Source organism: Phodopus roborovskii, unplaced genomic scaffold (genome assembly GCF_943737965.1).
Source record: "Phodopus roborovskii unplaced genomic scaffold, PHOROB, whole genome shotgun sequence".
Taxonomy (NCBI): domain Eukaryota; kingdom Metazoa; phylum Chordata; class Mammalia; order Rodentia; family Cricetidae; genus Phodopus; species Phodopus roborovskii.
Genome location: NW_026126408.1, coordinates 10,070,857 through 10,088,731, shown reverse-complemented (window position 1 = coordinate 10,088,731; position 17,875 = coordinate 10,070,857). Strand labels below are relative to the sequence as shown.

Genomic DNA, 17,875 nt, shown 5'->3' with positions numbered 1-17,875 from the left:
TGCCAATCATATTGCCTTGTAACTATTACAACTATCCAAATTTCAATCTGGTTAGTGTTTTGTTTGTTTGTTTGTGTTTGTTTTAAGTAGAGTCTCCCTATGAAGACCATATATAGAGGCTTAGTTGGACTCAATATTGACATGGGGTACATTCTCAATAAATATTTATTAAATAAATAAGGAAGAAACTGGAAGCTGGAGATAGTGAAGGCTCCTTGTTGACAGTCATTGCGCAGACTCTCAAAATACTAGGAAATAAAATTCACTGCTTAAATCATTGATAGGTTCAGCTAGGTAGGAGTCTGGGGTTTTGGGCCTGGAGCTAACTCTTGAAAAGGGTTCCTTTGGGCTCCAGTCACTGTGGGACTAAGAAATTTGAAAAAGAATGGATAAACTCAGAATAGCATTCCTGGCTGGTAGCACTGGCTTGCACACAGCAGGACATAGCAAGTGGACACAGACACATACCTCAGATGTATGCAGCTCTCCAACTTCCTTCCCTCTGTCTGATTAACACTCTCCTTACTCCACACCTCTCCCCTTCCCTTTAAAAATGAATCTCTCTTACAGTAGTTGATGAAAAAATGCCCTCTTGTGGGCGTGACAGTGGACCACCTCATCAGTAACACAGATTTCTGAAAACGTAATTGTTCAAGAGAATTCCTTCACTGGATCTGAAGATGTCTATATGTATTTTTAATCCTCAAGTATCAACCCTTTGTAAAAGCGCAATTATATTTTGTGGGAAGCCATTAAATGATCCTCAGTTCACATCTGCCATTGCGAACTTAGCAAGTTCTGCTGATCCGATTCATCACAAAGATAATTATTCTCTTTTCTAAACTTCTGTGCAATTTGATAATCACTGGGTGACTTTTTTTCTCCCCCCTAATCATCGCCCAGAATCTGCCTCCTTTCTGCTCCCAGGAACCCATCACCTGAGATTGACAGGCAGCAATTGAAAATAATAAAATTATGTAAGATGAGCTTGTAATCACCTGCATTTCACAAGAAGCAAAATGCATTTTGCTCCGGCTGGGGAACAGAAAGTTTCTTCCTCATTTTAAATCTGTATCAGAGGTAAAGCCTTCTATTAAAACACAATTCTGGGTATACTCGCAGCCTCTGGCAGACTGCCAAGGAGACTATCATGGAGCTATTGCTGCAGAGAAGCGGTTTGTCAAAGGCACTGAGGATGCTCCCAAGAAACCAGGCAGCCTCCTGACTCTAGGGAGGATTTTGCCTGCACCTACCCCAGCTCTGCTAGCCAGCTCCACCTGTGCGCGCACACACACACACACACACACACACACACATGTCAACCAAAACCACCACATTGGCTTTCCCCCCTCCCTCTTTTGACTCCTTTTTTCCCTTTTATTGTACTGTTTCATTATGTTTATTAAATTGCAAACTCTGCAATCTGAGACCTGGTTAACTTCAACTTTTTTTTTTTCTTCTGGATATTATTTACAGGTCTGTGCAACCACTTGAGGGCACAGCTATTTAAGAACACTGATATGGTGAGAGGTAAGCTCCTAAGCCCGCTTAGCTATTGCTAGAATGGTCTACAAACCTGACTCTTTTAAGAGCCCCCCAGGTGGAAAAGGACCCTGGAGAATGAATTTTTAAGGGGAGTCTTATAATTGCTGTGCCAGACACATTTTATAAAGAATTATATGAAGACAATTGGTCTCCCCCCCTCAAAAAAAAAAACTGGCTGTTTAAGTTTTTCTCCTATATTATGAGCTGGCATTTCTCTGTTTCTGTTAGTAGTCATAAGAACCTATACACAAACACCTATTGCTCACTCTGAGAGAAAGAAATGGCAAAATTGCCTTAATCTTACAGCAGTATTTCACTCAGGCTAGGTAAGTCTTTTTTTAAGTATAGAAATATGAGGATTATTTAATAATTTGAAAACTTTAAGTATGGAGATGGCTTCTATTAGTGCATTATATTATATTTTCAGCTTTCTGTGTGAAGTGTGTGCTTCAGTACCACCATAATTATATTTCTGGTTTCTTTTAATTAACCATGTTTCCATCAGAGTTAAAAAAAAAAAACAAACAAACCTATTCTTTCAACCAAACATATGATATAGTCATGTTAAAAGCTTCATTCTCAATTTTCAAAGAAGCACTTTTATATTTTTCCTAGGGTCCCTAGAGAAAAAAAAATCATGCTAATTTTAACACCTCACCTCTGTACCCAAATGCCTGAAAAAGAACATATTCTTCCCAAAAAAAGCCAGGCTTTATGCTTTACAACCAGGCAGAACAGTATGCTGATGGGCACAAGGAAGACAGACATGAGCTCAAAGGAGATGAACATGGGAAGCCAAAGACAGGCTGGACTTTCACCAGGATCTCCAAGACCTTTGCAACCTCAGGTTAACATAATGAGGGACTCAGCCAAGCTGTGGGAAAATGGACCAAATTATCGTTCATGGGTCAGAATAAGAGGCAGAGTCATCTCACACCCTGCTGATGGGATCCGTTATCGAGTCAAATGTTTTAAAAAAAAATCATCCTTATTTGCATGTGATAACAGCTAACATGATCAGAGAGGAAATTCTAAGGGTTTGCACTTTCCCAACCAAGATGGCTGCAAGCCGTGCTGGGAGCTCGGGATTCAATCCCTGGCTGTTCCTTGGCTCTTCTGCTTGTTAGCTTTGGGAATGGTTCTGGCTCTAGCTGGTCCATCTTAGATGCGGGCAGCCTTTCCTCTGCCTTGTGTTATACAAACTGAACTACAAGGCAAACATTGGCCTAGATCTTTAGAGGAAAATCAACAAAAGATGGAATATATACAAAAAGATGAGGCTGCTGTTTCCTCCAGGAGCACAAGGCAGGCCAGCAGGGGACTGCCGTACAGCTGGGTAGTAGCCACTTGAACTAGGGAGTCCCTACCAGCCTACAAGGGTGATGAGGACCCTAACAGGCAGACAGTCTAGCAGCCAGCTAGCTATAGCCCCCACCCCTTGCTCAGCAATAACTGTAGTGAGCCTCCAGCCTCTAAAGGAAAGCAAATCTTTTAAGAAGCAGGTATTTCACTCTGTTCCAGGTGCCTGGTTCCAAGCCTTGGCTTGCAAAGCTGGGCTCTGTGATTGAGTTCCAGACTAAAGGCATCAACATGGCTGAAGAAGGTTATCACCCAGCCCTAAGGGTCCAAATCAGGGGAAAAAAAAAAAAAAAAAGGCTGAGGTTGGGACTAGCCACCTGACCCCTCTGCCTGGAGGAGATGGGTGTCTGGTCAGTTCTGTGGGTAACTGTCAGAGCTGGGGATATATGGGTCCAGCAGGCTATTATCATTTAGGGATGTCAACCTATGAGCCAAGCACCAAATCAGCTCTCGTTCGGTCACAAAGTGCACTAGCCTCCTGAGTGTGCTTTAGCTTCCTGCATGAGTGGTGCCTCAGTAGCCACACAAGTGCCTATTCCTCTGGTTGCCATCCTTCTAGAGAGAAAAAATCGACACCTAACCTTTATCTCTGGGTAGGCAGCCAGTCCAGTAAGTCAAACAAGGAAGTGTTTGGGCCAGGACAAAGGATTGATTAGAGAGGACACAAGAGAACTTGTGGAGTGGAGAGAATCTTTTATTGTTTTGAATGATGATCACGTAGACATCTGCAATTACTGAAACTCGGTGTAATGACCATTCAGATCTATGGATTTCATTATATTGCTTCAACTGTTAGAGAACAAATCAAATAAATACATGTCCAGCACACTGCTGGGATGAGGGAGGTACACGGCTGCTCAACTCTTGAACTTATTTTCTCCCAGATGAGTTTCAAAAACAACACAATTAAAGAGTTAATCTGGGGGGGGGGTCGATTGGAGAGATGGTTCAGTGGTTAAAAAGCAATGGCTGCTGTTCCAGAGCACCTGGCTTTGATTTCCAGCTCACAACTGTCTTTTAAATCCGGTCCCAGAGGAACAAACACCTTCTTTGGGTTCCCTCAGGCACTCCAAGCAAGTGGTCACAGCTAAGCATGCAGACAGAACACTCATACACATAAAACAAAATAAAAAATAAACTTTAATTTAAAAAGAACCAGTTGGGAATATCTGGAAATCTGTTTGTCACAATAAAGCACAAAAACTTAAAAAAAAAAAAAAAAAACTAGCCTCTCAGCCATTTTTAAGTGTACAGTCCTGCATGCACTCATGCTATGGGTCACTATTAGCCACACACCTTCATTTTTTCTAGATGGAAAATGTAAGTCCATTAAACAGTAGCTTCCTGCCTGCCACCATTCCATCTGTCTTCCTGTGCATATTTATATACCTCATACGAGTGGACCCACACAGCAGCTGTCCTTTTGCAGCTGGTATTTCACTTATAATGCCCCTGCATTTGACACATGTGAGAGATTGCCTGTCCTTCCCAAGGCTGGATGCTACCCCTCTCTATGCAGGGCCAGCATCTTGTTTGTCCATTTATCCACTGACAGACGCAGGTTACTTCTGCCTTTGGTAATCAGGGATACTTCCATGGGTATGAGCCACACTGGTGTACTGGACCACACACCAGCCTTAGGTTTTCACTTCTATGTGGTATATGCTCTGTGTGTGTGTGTGTGTGTGTGTGTGTGTGTGTGTGTGTGTTTTCTTTTGAGGAAACACGAATGGTATTTTGCACAGTGTTTGCCCTGTTATACATCTGTACCAGCAGTGCATGAGGCTTATAGTTTCCCCACATCCCTCCTGACACTGACGTTCTGGTTCTGTTTGTTTGGTAACAGTCATCCTAAAGTGTACTAAGTGACATCTCACTGTGTTTCTGGCTTGCATTTTCCTCACCATTGAAATGTCGAATATATTTTTGTGTGGTTAGTGGCCGCTGACCTATCTTTTCTGGAGAAATAAGCTCTGGAATTCTTAGGTCATCCTTTAATCATATTGTTGTTGGGTCAAAAAATTTTTCATCGAAACTAGAAGTCCTGAGAACAGAATCCTGCCCTCCTTCCTGTCATGGGGTCAATCTCTAGATAGCAATTGTCTATTCCTACTCTTTCTTCTCCTGTTCTTGATCCTAGGGGGCACATGGGTCACATCTAGCACGGAAACAAGACAAGATGGTGAACTGCTTTCCCAGTTTTCCAGCATCAAGGAGACTCAAATGGCCCAGGTGTCTATTCTAGCCAGGCAAAGAAGAAAGATAGGGTCTGGAGACCAGGCATCTAGAGGATAAACCAAGAATATAAACAACAAGCTCTTGAATTGTGACTTTGCAGTTCAGTGAGTGCCCACCTACCCCTGAAGACCCCCTGAGAACTCTTAAAGTCAGCCTTTTAGAACCGAATTGTGATCTTAAATTCTCTGGTGGGAGCCAGACCAGGGGCAAGGCTCTGAATGCCCTGATGTCTCATGGCTTGAAAGGAAAACTAACCATGGTCTCTCATGGGTTAGAAGGATAGCCTATCATGGTCTCTCATGGACTGGAAGGAGAGGTCACCAGAAATAAGCCAAGAGAGAAGAAACTCATCACCTTCCTTGGCTGGAACCCAGGGCTGCACCCCTTGCCTGAGGACACAGCTCACAGTCAGTGTAGAGCTGATGTATGTTTATCTCAGCCAGACCTCAGCGAGAGCTGCTTTGGGGATATTGGTCTGCCTGCTTCATTCTTTTCTGTGTTCCAGTCCAGCTTCACTAGCCAAGTCTCTTCTCTATAGGGAGCTCTGACTACTGTCCCATCTGACCTCTAAACCAGAGCTGCCTGAGAAGACCTAGTCACACACCTGGGCTGAAGAGGAAATGCCTCTTCTGTTACAAGAGAGGCAGAGACTGCACAGAGGAAAACAAAAACAAAAACAAAAACAAAAACGTGACTTCTTCAACATGGTTTCCAGGAAAATAATTTTTCTCCTCTGGGGGAAATGGCACTGTTAAGTCTTTGTGCCATTTCAGTGTGGAAAAAGCCAGCTGCCTGACACCGCATGAAGAGATCCACACACTCCTTTTCGACAGCATGCCGCGTGGACTGGTGGATTGAGAGACTCTGGCGTGTCCCTGTGGCACACACAAGGCTTCAGCAAGAGCTATGCTCCTTTCACAGTTGGAATATTTTTCCAGTTTTGATGATTAAAGCTGGTTGGAACAGCATGAACCAAATAGATTATAGCACTCCACTCACAGAAGGCTCTTCACTTAGAGGACAGGCTGACTATGGTGCTACACGAAGCCTCCTAGTCTAATGAACCCAGCTTCTGAAGGTGGCCCTTGCACTTCCCAAACTCCATAGCCCTTGACTTTTGCTCAGAAAAGCTGATTCAGACTCTGGGTGAGGTCATCATGATTTTCTTTCTGTCATTCCAATATGAAATTCCAATGACATACTAATCCATCCTTATCCCAAGATTTTAGGGCAAGGCATTTTAACAAATTGTCTTCAACATGCAAGTGGATGGGTACGTTACAAGGCACCTGGGCTAGGATCCTCGAGGTTGCATTAGAGAAGTCCCCGAGCATGCATATGAAGGCAGAGCACACACCTCTTTCCAGTTACCAGAAATGCTAATCGTGTGCTGGGCAGGAGACAGCAAGCAGCTGCCCCTGCTAAATTGAGCACTAGTGGATGAGGCAGAAGTCAGCCCACCTGTTACCCTAGCGCTAGAAAATGTAGCTTTGACAATAAGGGATTCCAAGTCCCACATGTTCTAAAATCCTGTCCATGCTTTGACAAAACAACTGTATCTAGGATTCTACGCTGTTGTCTACCTCTGTCTGTGATAATAAAGTGTGTGGGTTTTCTTATTTTAATTTTTAAAATTTATTTATAAAATACATTCATTTTATGTGTATGGGCATTTTGTCTGCATGCATACCTGGGTACCTCATATATGTTTGTTGTCCTCAGAAGCCTGAAGGTGTTACATGCCATAGGGCTGGAGTTATACACAGTTGTGAGTCACTGTGTGGATGCTGAGAATTGATCCTGTGCTCTCTGGAAGAACAGATCGTTCTCTTAATCAAGAAGCTATCTTTCTAACCTCTTTAATTTTTTTTTTTTTCTGAGACTAGGTTTCTCTGTGTAACTCTGGTTGTCTTAGAACTAACTCTGTAGCCCAGGCTGGCCTTGAACTCAGAGAGTCACTTGTCTCTGCTTCCTGAGTGCTGGGATAAAAGGCATGTGCCATCACCACCCAGCTTCTCTTTCTCTTCCTTCCTTCCTTCCTTCCTTCCTTCCTTCCTTCCTTCCTTCCTTCCTCCCTTTCTTTCTTTTTATTGTGTGTGTGCATTTGTGCACTGTTTCTGAGTGCATTGTGTTTGATGTGTTTACTGTGTGTATGGGAGGTAGCAATGAGTTTGTTCAGTGTGTATGGGGGGGTTACTGAAATCTCTGTCTTATCCCTGGGGATGATCCTGGAGCATGTCAATTTCAGCCAGATTAGCAACTGTTTCCTCCCCAAGCCTTCTCCAACACTGAGACACGTCTGGTAACTTACCAGCTTCTGACAAGAGTTCTGGGAACCTGAACTCAGGTCCTCCTGCTTGTGCAGCAAACATCTTACCGACTGAGCCCTCTCCCCCAGATTTTGATTTTTGTTTTAATTTCCGATCTGTTAGAGACTGATATATGGAGTCAGGGATGTGGTTCAGTGGTCCAAGTCAAATTTTGCCTACTATGTATGTACAAGGCCTTGGGTTTGATCCCCCGACACTGGAAAATCAAACAAACTTGAATGTGGTCCTACTATGCACAGCTAGAACACCATCTGCAACTCTGTTGATGTGAGTTTCACATTGTTCCAATTGCTCTCTGCCTGCTTCAGTGAGAGGAGTCATTGACTGTGTTCTTGGCTACCAAAGCAATGTTAAATGCAATCCTAGTTTCTAATAGCTCACTCCCAATTTACCTTGGCACCAACAGTCTGGAAAGCCACCATTGCTGATATCTTTCCACAGGCTTGGAGAGACTGAGCAATGACAGCAGCTGAATGGATCCCAGGGGTCAGGGCATTCATGAGCCAAATCTCCTCACTAGAACATCTCTCAATGTCTAAGTAGACCAGAAATCCTACTGTGTAGCTGACCATTAAATATCAAGACATGCCAGGCCAGGCCTGAACCTAATGACAAAGGTACTCCATTGTCCCTTTAGAGTCACAAACACTACATACCCAGAAATAACTGCTTGTTTCTAATATTTGGTATATGCTGGTGTTGTTTCAAGTGCTTTGCAAATAAGAATTCATTAATCATAAAAAAAAAATTCAGCCCTCAGATATACAAGTGAGCATCCAGGGGCCTCTGACCTCAAAGAAAAGGCACCAAAAGTACCAGGTAGAACTAAGCCTCAGATGTAGACTCACACACAAACTTTTGTTCAATGCAAAAGATAATGGGAATAAATTTGTATGAAGGTATTTGAAATTGCAATAGTAGGTCTCTGTTCTTTTGAATTTATTCTATCCTTGAAGAGAAAATTAACTGGACCTCAACTTCTTATAGTGTCACCTGTGGTAATTATAGTTATAATTAACTATATAAATATAGTTAAACATGGGAGGACTTTTATTATACAATAGGTCATTTATAGTCCTTATAGAAGGCATATTGAATGTACCTCTTCTTGATAGGCACACAGTTGTGTAGATGACAGGCTTGGGTATCTTACATACTTGATCTGACCTTGGGCAAACATTTGCCTCTCTAACTCATCCACAAAATGCAAATGACTCTATCTCCATCACAGGGTAAACAACAGGATGAGGTACCACAAGCCAAAGAGGATTCATTCCTTGGTGGCTCTCTACAAGTAGGGATTGTATCTATGCTCAAAAAACCAAACATACCAGTAAGCCTCCCTTGGTGGCTGGGTTTAAGAGTGACTGTGATTCAGAAACCAGTGTCTCCAGCTGGGAGAGTTATCTGAATGGAGAATGTGAAAGAGAAAGGTAAAATTGTTTAATTTTTCTCAAATCCAAGCATCACTGTTCATGGATGCTCATCAGTGCTACTAAATGACCAAAAATTAAGCAGCCACATCTCCAACTCAGTCAAAGTCTGTGGTTTTTGGTTTTACAGAGAACAGCTGCAGCATATCCATGTGTGGTCATCTCTTCACCTTTCTTCTCAAATTTGGGTGCCTTAAGGGTTAAGAAGTCCCTAGATCTGCCTTCTATACACAGAGGAGGGAAGAAAGCATAGATGGTGCTAACTGGACAGCTACACGAGAGGCCTGAGAGCCTAGAGATGGCCAGCTTTTGCAATGGACACTCCCCCGCCCCCCAACACTGCCTATGTTACAGCTTCCTCGGACGCTTGACCTCAGGTCTGGAACGAAAGCCCCTCTTCCAGTGAGCCTGCATGCACCTGAGCGGGGAAGCCTTAAAGAACAAAACAGAGACAATTCTAAGGTGTTTGCTCTATTCATATCCTTTTCCAGCTCACAAAGGACTAATACAAAAAGTAAGGCCAGGAGAGAATCAGATAGCAGACACAATGCTACCCTTCTCCCATGGTCTCATTTCTGTGATTTGTAGTGCTTTTATTTTTCTTTAGAAACAATGCTGTTTATGAAATTGCACAACTTTTAAAATCTGCACAGGGAAGACGCTTGGCAAGTGAGCCCATTATGAAAGACAAGACTCTGCGTCGGCTCTCCAGAGTCCCAGATAGATCCAGTTATCACTGGGATGATGTAGTTCCAAGAGAAAATTAGTCTTCAAAGTCTCAAGTCATAAATCCTCCAAGATTCCATTTAGATTACTTAGAATTCATCAACAAGCATATTTAATAGATTTAGGACCAAATATAGCATCTAAAATTCCACACAATGACAAATTCTGAATGCGTAACTACACAGTCAATGAGTAAAAAGACAATCTGAAACGTAGGCTTTGATATTTATATCACCTGATACCTTCTCTGGGGTAAAACACACCCAGACAAAAACATTTTTGCTAAGAAATTTCATATCAGACATGGACATAAAACTGGGGTAAGTCAAGTTAGCCTTTAGTAGTTCTAAGTAGATGAAAGTGGATACTTGATTCTCTATATATTGCTTTTTTCTTTGTAGTTATTTCATTTTACACAGACTCACTATGGAAATAGATCCCATTCAAGCCTCTGAAAGTTGTCCTCATTTGTCTTCTAGGAATAAATGGAAGCAGGTAGACTGGTCCAAAACAAATAAGCCCAACAGTGAATGATGGCTAGACCAGGTTATAGTCTTATACTCAGTTCTTTCTAATGTCATTGTTTACATAAAATATTAATTAGCAAGAGTGAGACATAGTGGCACACACCTTTAATCCGAACGTTCATGAGACAGACGCAGGAGGATCTCTGTGTGTTCAAGGCCAGCAATTTCTATACTAGCCAAGGCTACACAGGGCTTTTAAAAAAAGTTAATTACCACGGCTAACAAAGTTCATAAAAGGCAGCATGAACTGCTACAAATACACTAAAACTCTGAATGTATATCAGAAATACACACAAGGGCTGGGGATGTGGTTTAGTTGGTGGAGTGCTTAACTAGTTTGCATGAAGCCCTGAATTCCATCTTCAGCACTACATACACACACACACACACACACACACACACACACACACACACACTTGGCACATGCCCATACACACATAGTTGGAAGAGGATTAGTAGCTAAAGGTTCTGTGTTCAAACTCAGCAGTATGATGTGGTTGGGCCTGTTCATATAGGCTAGTTGCTTACCTCTGAGCTCCACCGTCATTTGTAGATTGTGGATAATCCCTACTTCATGGGCTTGATATGAGGATTAGCAGTAATATATGTAAAGTACTAAAATATGGTGGGCAGCCATAACCAGAAGCTATTATTATTTGATTATTGGGGCTTGGGAAAGGTTTGCTGATTGAATAATAGGTAGATTAGCTGACCTCTGAAATCCATGGCAATGCTAAAATTATGATACTAAAAATGGAATTAAAAGTTCCTAATATCAAATCTAAGAAGGGTATTTTGAACTCTTGGAATTGTGATGCAAATCATCTTATGCTTCTCAGAACTCATATTATTATATGAGATTCACAGACTGCAGCACACACACATGTATCATTAAGATACTTAGGGTTAATGCCTGGTATGTGGAGAGTCTCTCTGTAGTACAGGTTTCAAAAAGGTTCCATCTTCATTTTGGAAAAAAAAAAAAAACAGAATTTTTTAAGTTAGTTAATTTTGTGTGTGTGTGTGTGTGTGTGTGAATCTTCAAAAAAAATCAATTTTGCATGTATGCATGTGTTGTGGCACGATTTTGGGAGTGGTGAGCAACTGGCAGCAGGAGTCACTATTCTCCTTCTACCGTGTGGGTTTTGAAACAAATCCCCTTGTCTATTAAGGCATCTCACTGGCCTATGGAGGTCTCTTCTTCTAGCCATAGACTGCTACTGTGCTTCCTTCCACGTTCAGGAACAGAAGCCTTGTGAGATGAAGGGTCTTCCCATGGTGACACAGAGATTGAACTTCAACTCGCATGTGAAGCCCCTATAGCCACCCACTCTGTACTGCCACCAGAATTCGGCTAACCCCTGTACCCCCAAAGCAAAGCACCAGAGACTGGAGAGACTGTCAAGGGAATGCACACACCAAATAGGAAAAACAAATGTCAGTAATACCTACTGCATTTGATATTTGACATTATTTTGACTGACTGCATTCCTACCAAGTCCTTAAAACCCGAGACCTGCATTTGTTAGTGCTAAAGTGGCAGAATGCAGTGGTCTTATTTCTGGGTATATGCTGTCAAACAATGAAAAGCGTCATTTCAGAAGATGCCTACACAATCAAATTCACTGCAGCATTACTCACAGTAGCCAAGAGGTGGAAATGACCCATACACCCATCAACAAACAAAATATACATATGCTTGATGGAATACTAATAAGTCTTCAAAGGGAGGAAAATTCTGACATATGAGACTGTGTGGATGAAAACGTGATCATATGATGCTAAGTGAAATAAGTTCATTTTAAAATGATAAATGTTTTATTTCGTTTACATGTGTATCTTAGATGGTCAAGTTTGTGGAAGCACAAACTAGAATGGTGTCTGCCCAGTAGAGGGAGAAGAGAACAAACATTGGCATTTAAGGGGTGGAAGATTTCCATACCACAAGATGAATACATTTCTGCAACCCCTCACTCAGTAATTTGAATAGGAATACCACTATACTGTTTACATAAAAATGGTGAAGATGATAAATTCCGTGTTATTGTTATAAACCATAATTTTATTATGTGGCAAACTGTGTATTTGTGTATGTAAAGACAAATATATGTCTATATGTATTTTTATATATTTATCTCGAATTGGCCAGTATTTTTATATATTTATCTCGAATTGGCCGACGATTTAAAAGTCTCAAACTTGGTAACATGAATGCTAAAAAGAGACACCTGTGGTGCCAGCAGAGTCTTTAATGCCTGGACTGGGGAAGCTATTCTTTTTATCTAAACCGGATGCCCTGTCATGCCCTCGCTCCAGGCTTCTTGTTTAGGTGTCTGAGTCATCTGTGCAGCTGAAGCCTGAATGTTTGGAACCATTTCTATTTCGCAATGCTACTCTGCCTCATAGGAGGGGGCTCTCCTTTGCCACCCTGAAGGTGGAAACGCCCCCAGAACAATGAACTTCATTTCAGTAGCAACTCTGTTGCAGCTCTGGTGGTCAACAGGCCTGTTTCTAAATCGAAGCTTCAATTTTCCTGGTTTCTAATGGTTTCCTTAAAGTCTGTAGAGTTTGCCTTTCTGACCCCAGACATGAGCAGAGCAAGTGGATAGCTGTTGGGAGAAAAAGCTTTGCAGTTCGATTTCAGGATGGCTGTGATCTCTGCATTTTTTGCTCCTAGATTCTGGTGACGATTTTTGATATATGCCTCTACTTATTGACCAAAGTTATTATAACCATTTTCTACGGTAAAAGCAATTGCATGTAAAATACCTTGCAGGGATCATACTACCTAATTGTTTAAGTGTACCAGGAGAGGACCTTCAATGGTTTTTTGTTTGTTTTCTGTTTTTTGAGAAATAAAAAAAAATTCCTCTTCTGCATCAAGTAGAAATACTTTCCCAGTTTCTAAACATTTATGTTGAGATGTGCTTTAACACTAATGGGGGGGATATCTGTCTCGTTCTGTAGTTATCTTTCACTGTAACTACACCAGTTTGGTTTCATCCATAGCTGTCAAAGGCTGGGTTTCTTATTCGTGGTGTTTCTTCCTCCTCCTACCTCCAAGTAGGCGCTTAGTTGACTGATTATAGAATCATAAGGTTGGCTATAATTCCATTTCTCCTTCTGACTTTGAACTTAAGTGTTCCAATTACTTTGCCCAATCCTAATAAGTCGGTAGCGTGCAAATGCTTGCCTTGATATTGCTGAAATATACAGAGCTGTGATTAGCATGGGATTGCATCATTAGAAAGCAAAGTTGAAAGCGGATGAGCAAAATCATCCCTTGCAGTGAAGTAAAACTGCCTGTTCCGAGGACTTACAATGTTAATGTGATCCTAGAGACACTTGGTGCTATGACTAAATATATATTATATTTAGAAAAAAATCCTCTGATGTTCTGGAACCTTCTGGCTTTATCCATTACTAGAAGAGAAAAGATCTTACAGAAGGACAAGCCCACTATAATACACAGCTTTGATGGCTCTTCCAGCCTGATGGAGCTAAAGACACAAAAGAATCTTTATACTGAAAAAGGAGGGGGAATGGGAAGAGAGGATAGGAGGGACAAGGAAAGGAAGAGAAGGGTAAGAAGGAAAAACTTTAGTCAATTCTGTTAGAATAAAACTGATATCTAGTCATAAAGTTAGAAGGCTTTATAGTAAGCCTGTGAGAGGGAAAAAGAACAATCCTCTCTCTCTTCTCTCTTCTCTCTCTCTCTCTCTCACACACACACACACAACACACACACACACAACACACACACACACACACACACACACACACACACAATGAGATACTAAAAAACACATCAGCACTGATGGTGCTATCTGAACTCCCTTATCTCTCTGTGTTACTGGAAATTATGTAAACTTTTGGAAACTAGGTAAGGGAGACAGGGAAATGCTTTCAATTGGGAATGAGATACAGACAAATCAAATGATAAATGGGAGGGGGAAATATGGCACAACGGAAACTAATGCCAAAGACTTATAAGGTTGATTAAGTAAACAAAACCAGAGTGGATCGCCATGGAAATGTATGAATATTGAATTAGGCAAGATTTGAATAGACTAATGATATGCCACTGACAGTGTTGGTAACAAATATGACACTCCATCTACACCGACCTCTACACTTCTAACATGTTTATTCCTAGGAAATGGGGGCAGGATTTGATGATTCCTTTAGTAATAGCTTACAAGCAAAATACGTCTTCCAATCTAAAGAAAAAAATGGACTCAATTCTCATCTACTTAAAAAACAAAACAAAACAAAACAAAAATGGCTTTGTGCTTTTGCTTTCTGTATGTGAGGAGCTGCAGTTAGCACAAGTCAGTCTGTCAGGCTTCTCGGTGGTCTTTGTTCTGATAAACCCCTCACAAAACTGAATTCTGGTGTGGCTTATCTCTCATACTGAGTATTTGAACTGTGACCACAATTCAATACACATAACTTGAAAGACCCAACATTAGGTCCCCACCCCCAACCACATACAGAAGAAACCAATAACCCTTAATCTATTTGTTTCCATGGCTACCATAGGATGTTTTATTTCAGTAAAACTCTTAGGTATTTCGTTTGGAGTGTTGCCTGCAAATGAAAGTTGGAGACCTATTCACTTCTACAACTATAGCGGAAATGGGAAGAGTGGACCAAATACAATGTTTTTCTTAATCATGGACTAACAAGATCCTTGTGATGAAAAGTTATTAAAATTGGCTAAATACATCAGCCCATAAGCCAAGTTAAACATTATTAAATTCCTATAGGGTTTAAGGAAATACATGCTACTGATTTCCTGATTTGTAGCAAAGAGATAAATCTAATCTGTAGAACAATGTATGAGACCATAGACACTGACCTACTGCTTCATACATGTAGGAACATGCAGACTATGTATCAAATACATGCATGACAACCAACCCTTAAATTATGTGCTTACCAGATGTTTTCTCTGAGTGTCAGGATGAACAATCTGCATAGTTGTCCAACAACCACCCCCGTGAAAAATAATTAAAAAGTTAGCTCTTCATCTCCCCCCTTAATTTAAATTTAAAAAGTCAGGAATGAGGTGGGCTATTTAAAGGTGCTGTCATTCAGCCCAAAAGGAAAGAATTTCTCAAATCTGCTCTTCCCAGGCTGAGTTAGCAGTAAGACCACACGGCAGGGGAGAAACTCTGTAGTGACTAGACAAATGGCTTTAAAGAGAATGAAATGAGGATAAATACAGCTGTAACCAGGACAGATCTGTCACTGCAAGAGGAGCCCGAATCCTAGCCTAGCTCTGCTGAGGAGGGGCTGGAGCCTGCAGCGGTGGAGGAGCCAGAATGTCCCAGAGCTGATGAGTGGAAGTTTCACAGCAGCCACAGCCCGGCGTGCTCCACGTCTAGTCCCTCTGGCAAAGAGGTCTCGCCTAATGCTACATAAATATCTGCGTTCACGATTCGCTCCGGGCGCGCCGCGTCGCAAACACCACAGGGAGAGAGGATATGCTTCGCAGAGCCGCGCGTGTAGCAGCAGTGGCTGCTCTTCACCCATCATCACCGTCCCTGAGGACTCACAGGAGATCTGTTAACTGACCAACGCTGCCTTTCGGTTCCAGAGGCAGCGAAGCGAGAGAACGTGTTTCTCAGCAGGCGGACCCAGGCATCCAGGACTCACGCTTTGCAGTCGCCCGCTCCTCTGAGAACAGCCGCAGGCAGACAGTGCGTCTCCGCCTTCCCCAGGCAATGCACACCGAACCTGCCCCGGAAACAGCCTGGGACCGAAACTGGGCTCTGGGCTCCACGATCTGGGCTGGAACGAGCACGCCTCTCTCCCCTGGGGCCTGGGGCCCACACTGCCCAGCGCGGGCACCCGCGCGCGACCGCAGATAACCCTTCTGCTTTCGGCCAGCTCCAGGCCATGGAGACCCGGACATGAGCCCGACCAGCCCGCACCGCCCGTGGCAGTCCGGGCGCGCGGCCACACTCCTACCTACGCGTCTCCAGGTCCACTATCCCACACATAAACAACCCCTCCCCACTCGCCATCACCTCCCCGCCCTTCGCATCCCTGAAGCTGTCCTCCCACCTCCAACCCCCACTGGAAACCACAAGGTGTCAAGGGAATGAACGTGAGGTCACAACACGGTCTGTGTGGGTTCCATCTAGATGATTTTCAAGCTCTTCTACCTCGAAAGTTACTTGGGATCTAGTGAAGAAGCTCAGCCCCCAAATTCTGGATCCGAGAACGCGAGGAGCAGAACCCATCATCTAGCTTTCCTTGGCTCACAGGCGCGCACCTCCACAACCCGCAGGGCACACCGCCGCCCCGGGGACCAGCTCTCCAGTGTTTCCTGGCCCCCCGGCACTGCTGGGGCCCTGGGCCGCGTAGCGGGAGGTGGCCAGGAGAGGGACTCACCCGGCCCGGCCCAGCTCTATCCGGCTCTGGTGTCATTTTCGCTTCTAGCACCTCAGACCACCGCGACAGTCCCCCCAGGCATCCCCTGCATAACACACCCCGGGGCAGGAAGTTTTTTCCCCCTTTTTTTCATCCCCCAGAGCAGCGCAGGCGCAAGGGCTCTGCAGGCTTGCGAGTCCAGACGCGGGAGGCTTCAGCTCTAACCGCCACCGCTGCCAGAGCCGAGCCCAGCGTTCCGGGCTCCGGGCCCAGTTCCCAAGTCCTGCCTGGCCCAGTAGCTTCCAGGACCCTGCGACACCCCCCTCCCCACTCTGCATCCTAAGAGCCCCAACCTGACCTGGCTCTTACCTGCGGCCGCGCCGCTCCGGCCCCGGCCCGACGCGCAGAGAGCCCAGGCTCGCGGATGGGTGCAGGAGGGCTGATGGATAGAGGACGGCGCCGGCGGGTAGCGGTAGCTGGGGCCGCTCGCGTCCTGGCCGGGAGAAACGGATCCAGGTCCACCTCTTCGCGTTCCTGCTTTCCGCCTTCTCCCCCTTTCCCTCCTCCTCCCCCGCCGCCGCCGCCGCCTCCCGGCAGCCCAGGGAGGATGCCCGGGAGAGGGAAGTCAGTCCTTCTGCTTGTCAGCCTGCGCGGCTATGCGCGGTGCAGCGCGGCTCTCATCGAGGCGGCGGCGGCGGTGGCGGCTCCGGCAGCATCGCCCCCGCCCTCTCCCCGCAGCCGCGGCGGCCGCGGGGCTGGGGCTGACTCTGGGCTCGGGGCTCGGGTTCCGGGAGGGGGCTGAGCTCAGGCTCGGCGATAGCCGGGGCTGCGGACGTGTGCTGCGGAGCCGAGGCCGGGGCTGGAGCAGCGGCTAAATCGGTGATGGCAGGGACAGCGGCGGCGGCGGCGGCGGCGCGGGGGTTGGCGCGGCCGCGGCGCGGGGACCATGCTCCCTTCTGGCTTGCTCCTCTCCGGGTACCGTCTGCTTTAGCTGCGAGGGAGGCGGGCTTCGGCGCGCAGCCAGGAGCGGGCGGAGCCAATCACGGGCGCCCGAGTAGGCGGGGGCGGATGGTGGGGGAGGCGGGGCGCCCCCGGCCCGGCTCAGCGCTTGGCTCCCGGGGCCCCAGGGATCCCCAGCAGCAGCGCGCTGGGCCCCGGGCTCAGTGCCAGCGGGTGTGTCCATCGTCGGTCCGCCGCCCCCGCCCCCTGCGATGACTCCCGGCTCGCCCGGCTCCGTGGCCGCGCCCGGCAGACACACGGCGCGTGGCCGAGCTGCTGGGCCATGGCCTCTGGGTTCCGAGAGCCCTGGGTTGAATCCAGACTGAAGGGATCTTCC

General features: G+C 45.0%; 1 protein-coding gene across 2 annotated transcripts in view; it reads right to left on the bottom strand.

The window, feature by feature from the left end:
• Window positions 1-17,052, bottom strand: part of Klhl29 (kelch like family member 29) — a 288,958-nt gene extending 271,906 nt beyond the window's left edge. The window contains exon 1 of one of the 2 annotated variants that reach the window (XM_051181694.1): window positions 16,909-17,052. The gene's annotated coding sequence lies outside the window, so the exon portion shown is untranslated. The remainder of the gene's footprint in view (window positions 1-16,908) is intronic. The other variant, XM_051181692.1, reaches the window with a different exon arrangement.
• Window positions 17,053-17,875: the final 823 nt, after the last annotated feature.